We start from the raw sequence: 6,000 nt of genomic DNA on the forward strand, positions 1-6,000 counted from the left end.
CATTCTCGCCAATTTGAATCTGGGGATAACGTAATTGCCCTGGAAGGAAGATCTGAGAGCGCGCGAGGGGACGTATGGGTGGACCCGTGAACGCAGGTACTGAGGTGCCGCACCATGTTTGAATTTAAACATGACGCACAGAGCCTTGAATTTAATACGGCTCTCTATGCGCAGCCAATGTAGGTCCCGCAGACCAGAAGTGATGGAAGATCTCTTCGGGACCTTGCAAAGAAGCCGAGCTGCAGAATTCTGCACCAACTGGAGTTTCTTGCGTACCTCTTGTGTACAACCCAGGTAGAGTACATTGCCATAATCAAGGCGGGAGGTTACCAGAGCTTGGACCACAGTACGTCTTGTTGGGACAGGAAGTAGCCAGAGAATTTTACGAAGCCACCTTAAGATGGTAAAACAGGTGGCTGAAATACTGACAACTTGTTGACGCATAGATAAAGAATTGTCCAGCAAGAAGCCCAGGTTGCGTACATGCGTAACTGGTTGAGGTACCGGGCCCATTACCAAGGGCCAGTGTTTAGGGCCCCAAAGATGTTTATCTTTGCCCAGAATGACTAACTCGGTTTTATCACCATTAAGCTTTAACAAGTTAGCCTGCATCCACTCAGCAACGCGACCAAGTCCCTCCTGAAGTGTTGAAGAGGGGCATTCCTTACTGGAGGACAGAGAGAAGATGATCTGCGTGTCATCCGCATAAGAATAAAGAGATAGTCCCGCCTCCTCCACTATTGAGGCCAGGGGTCGTACATAGATGTTAAAAAGCATAGGGGTTAATGTAGACCCCTGAGGAACCCCATAGGCAGTTGTACGAATGGAGGAGGAGCAGCTTGATGAACAGACCTGAAATGAGCGCTGACACAAGAACGAGGCTAGCCAGGACAGAGCTGGCCCAACCACCCCAGCCTTTTGTAATGCGGTGATAAGAATAGGATGGGACACCGTATCACCCGTGTCCGGTGGTTTTGGACCCTATTCCCTTGTGCCGGCCTCATCCGTACGTTACTTGACACCCTGCTGTGTTGCACGTCACCTTGTAACTGGGCTTTTGCTTGCTTGTTCTTCCCGTCGGCCTCTGGTGCCTGGAGTACCTGGCAGGTGCTTGTTGCACTTCGCAGCTGTGGTTTCTTGTCCTTTCTGCTTGCTTCCTTGTGGGGGGTGATTGAACTGAGTGGTTCCATTGGGCTCTTCCGCTCTTGTTTTTGTTCTGCCAGGTTGGGTGTTCCATTTTTGACGGTGTGTCGTCGGCCTTCTGTTGGCCGTTTTCCTGGCTTGGTTTTTCCCCTGCCTCGCCTGGGGGTTGGTTTGCGTTGCTGTTGGCCTTGTGTCCCGGGGTTGGTTGGTTTTGCCTCCCGTGTGCTTGCCTCGTCGGCTCCCTTGTGGCCTGTTGCTGGGGCGTTCTGCTTGTCCTCTGCACTGGGCTAGGTTGCTCGTACGTTCCACTTTCCCATCCCTTCCGGGTCCATGGCCTTGGTCTTCTTCGGTGGCCTTGCTGACGGGGGCGCTTGGCCTTGCTCCGGTCTGGGATCTCTCGTTGCTCTTGCGTTCCCGTCCGGGGTTCCTTTGGGCGGCTGTGGTCCATGTCCCTCCTGTCTCTCATTGCTGGTAGGTCTTGGGTGCCTTTCGTTTTGTTGTTCGGGTGGGGTGCTGTTTCCTTTTCTGTGCCTCCTCCCGTTCTTCCGGCTCCTGTCGGTCCTTTTGCATCTGCCCCTGTTAGCCTCCCGCTCTGGTGGCTTTTGGTTTTCTCCTCCCCTCCGTTCCTTGGTTTGGGGGTGGCTTGTCTCTCTCGCTGTTGGTGGTCCACCGTGCGCGTGGCTGGGCTTTGGGCGGCCTGGGTCTCTTGCTGCTGTGGCCTTTTTTTTTTTTTTTTGTTGGGTCTCTGTGGTGGGGCTGCCCTCTGTTTCTTCATTTCCTGTGGGGCTCCGGTGGCTCCTGGGCCGTTTGGGTCCCCCCTCGCTTTGGGCTGTCCGTTGGCCGGTCTTGGCGTTTTGACCCGGCTTGCTGCTTTTTGTTGTGGGCCTGTTTTCGGTTGCCTTTGGGTACTGTGTGGTCTGGTACCTTGCTTTCGCTGTCCTCCTTTTTTCCTTGGTGGGCCGATTCCCTGGTGGCACTTCTTGTCTGGGGGGGTCCGCGTTTTCGGCCCTTCTGGTGTTTTTCTGTCCCGGGCTGGTTCCTCCTGCCCGTGGGTACCTCTCTCCTGGGTGGTTTCTCCGCTCGTTGGGCTGTTGGGTTTCCCCTCTTTCGTGGGTTTCCCTTCTGGTCCTTTGGTTCGTTGTGAGTTTCCATGAAGCCGCTTGGCTTTGGTATATGCTCACTTTGTTAGTCATGTGGCGAGGAAGACTAACGAGGAGGTAATGCCCCGATTACTTACCGGTATTCTTCATTACTCCGAGTATAGTCTTCCTCGCCACATGAGTTCCCATCCCTCCCTCCCTGTCTGGCTATCGGCTTCATGTTTGTGCTTGGTAGTTTCAGGCTGATGGGTTGGGCCGGCCCGCCTCTTATAGGGGTCATAGGTGTAATGGGGCGGCCATGTTGGGAAGGGATGGGAGGCATGGGAGGATGACTTTTTGCTTTGGAGGGTTCTGTTGTGGAGCTGAAGCTCACTATGTTAGTCATGTGGCGAGGAAGACTATACTCGGAGTAATGAAGATTACCGGTAAGTAATCGGGGCATTAACAAGCAAATGGTCTTTTAAAGACCTGTGAAGTACTCGGGGGCAGCTGTGCTTGTGCCCGGGAAGCTGTCTTAGCCCAGGGTGCCACACACGAGAGGGGGGAGGGGGGGGCTGAAGCCCTTTGAGCCCAATGGGCGTTGCGCGCCTGCGCAGTGTCCACTTAGGCTCTGTGGAGTGCATTGAACTGTACGTGGGCCTGCTAACAGACATATTTCGCTACTCTGGGAAATCGAAGAGAAGGATTCCTGCTGGCAGCACTTGTTTGCAACCAGACAGAGGAGGAAGGTGGCGATAGTAATGCTGTAGCACAGCAGATGAGAATCAAGGTTTATTAATATGGGCAGCAGCGAATGCAAGCGTGTCTAAAATACATGTACTGAATGCCCTGTCTGCCTGCATCTATGCTTCAATGGGTGACCCTGGCTGGATCCCTTTGCGCTGCCCATAGCCCCGCCCCCTAGCCCACATCTCAATTTGGCGAGTACCTGCACTTTTCTTTTTCCATTTGAAGCACTGCTTCAATACCAAAGTAACCCCTATATGTTGGCATCACAAGTGTAAGGATGGCCGAGATGGTAAGTAATCGGGGCATCACTGCTGTTCTGTAATATCCTCACCGAGCTAACGACGCCACTCCTTCCGTGTCCTAAGCACCATCGGTGAGGCTGTGGTCTGCATAGTGGTGTATAGACGTGAGACCAAGCACGATACGTACTCTGCCGGGCCCGAGGCTTCACATACAGAGTCCTTGCAGTGCCGAGGACCAGCTTTAGTGGTTGTACTGGGAAAACCGCCAGTGTGTAGTGTCATTTCAGCTGTTCGCAGTTTAGATTTTACATGTTGCTTATTGCGTATGTAAAGTTGCTTTGTGCTTTTTCCTTTGTATGTAGATTGTGATGAATATATAATAAACTGTCGGACAGTTTCGGCGCAAAGGTTAGACAAAATGATTAGGACGTACATTACAAAAACCGGCGTCATGGAATAATATTTCCTTGCATGACCGGCAAAAGTAGCAAACAGGCTCGGGGTAGGTCTGCAGGGAAATCTGGCAGTGCCCGGCGGGCTGATCTAACAGGTGAGTGTGTGGGCCATTTTTGATTAATTTGCGCTTACAGATGTAACAAAAATCCTAGGAAGCATCCCCGGAGCATCAAACTAAACTGGTCGGAACTCGGTGATGTAGTTATCCACATAAATCATGTGAACACTTTGAACGCCGCAAGTGCGGTTTCATGTAAAGTGAAAATCCGAAAGATTTTAGAGCATTGGTTCTGTGGTGACTCGTATGTTAACAGTTGTGAAAGTGAATCTGTGCACGAGCTGGGATTACCTTTAGCTTTTTATAACCAGACGCACATTACCCGGCCAACGACATACAATGCAGGGAACATGTGGGTATTACAATGTTGTGTGACCCAACACTGCAACTCGCTTCCAGTGTGGTAGTTTAGGGAATACAAGCTCAGTGTGGTGGTTCAGGGGATAAAGCCTTTACAGATGTGTACCACTACAGCCAGCAGCTCTAACCTTGAATACCAGCAGTGCCAACTCAGACTTTCATGCTTACGAAGTCCATAGCATCGCTGAGCTGGAGATTCTATCAACAGCGGTTATTGGCTGCACCACCCGGCGGCAAGTCACATACAGCAAGCCCAATATACAACCCACGTACTCCCTTCCTTCTCCCCAGGATTATCTAAGCACATAGGCTGCTATCCACATATTCTGAATGTGTGTCGGCAAGACATGAAGAAGCACGTACTATCATGCAATGTGGTCATGAGACTGCAAGAGCACACTGACTTGTACCCACGCATGCGCACACCTTTCAGTCCCTGGGACTGTGGAACTGTGTTGTTCAAAGGGGTTTTAAGTGCCTCCGAGGTAAAAGTTGGTGTGCGGGACTGGTGTTGTGAGGCAGAGGTGTGAAGAAAAGGCTTTCATTCAATCAGATCTCAAAGCTGCCCTAAAGAGCAAACCACACTTTTGCAAACCTAGATAATATACCAATAATGATAACGGCGAGTGTGGAGCGTCACTGCCCACAAAGCATGTCAATCACATCACACTGGTGAGCTACCATCAGGACGAGAAGCATCAATACATCCACTTAACACCTTTGGGAGATCTGTCTCAAGATGACAAGGCAAGGATTAAAGAGGGGGCGGGAACATCGCTTAGAAAAGTACCCGGTCAAACTATTAAAATGATATTAAACGCTAACAAAGTCACTCTCTACTCCGTTTCTAGATTTTTTTTTATGTGTTTCTTTATTAACACAAAAACTGAGAGCATAACGGGACGTTTTATAAATCCACTTTTCCAATAAAGAACAACTTCACGACATTCATTAAGACATGCCTCCTGCTTCCCATTTGCTAGCAGTAAGGTATTCTAATGTGCTGTGACGCTGTAATGTCACACAACGACTTTACCAACCAGTTAAATGATGAATGCTATATATACATCAAGGGCAACAATCTAGTAGTATGTGTGAACCTCTCTAGGCGTTACAGACTCAAGTGGTCTAAAACAGCATCTAAAATGCTCATGTTTCACAAAACGAAAGCGCTGCTCCCCTCCGGTGTGCGCACCCCCCTGAGCTCTCCGCCCGTGTTACCTGCGACCTGCCACCCTCCGCAGCATCCTTGGTTGCCATGGCGCCGGCTCTTTGTCCAGCCCAACACACTCCTCCGTGAAACTTATGAAAGCACCGAGCAACCAGCTGAAGGCAGCAGATGACTGGTAGAGGACGCCAGCAAAAAATGTGTTATGAAACCTCTGGTTACACAAGAGAAACCCGCCGCCTTCGACATACTACTACTCACGTCTGTAGTATTTGGGCCTCAGGCCCTCATGCTAGTAAAATGATGGACGCAGACACTGGCATTGTAGTTGGATAACTGGCCCAGAGCACGTGCGCTCGGCCCCTTTTATTGCCAGGGTCACCTGACTGGTGGCACCTGTGGTGGGTGGGTGTTCAGTGTGTCTTACAACATGCTGGAACACTAGACTGACGATCACTACAACGTCATCACAGCGCCACAACACCCGCAACCCCTCTCGGGCTGGTATGTTTCTTATATCAGTATATCAGTAAATAACTCTGTGTTTGCATACATAGGTGGCTATGAGCAATCCTGTGTTAAAACGAAAAAAAACGAGATAGCGCCTTGATTGAGCTGACATATTTGCATTTTATTTTCTCATTATTCTTCTCTCCCATCTAAGGATTGTTAAAACGCTTCCATTCAGCTCCTGCTTTCTGTTTGCGCGAGTTGTCTTTGAGTTAAAACGCTAAAGCTCAGGAG

Source organism: Triturus cristatus, chromosome 8 (genome assembly GCF_964204655.1).
Source record: "Triturus cristatus chromosome 8, aTriCri1.1, whole genome shotgun sequence".
In the NCBI taxonomy this organism is placed as follows: Eukaryota; Metazoa; Chordata; class Amphibia; order Caudata; family Salamandridae; genus Triturus; species Triturus cristatus.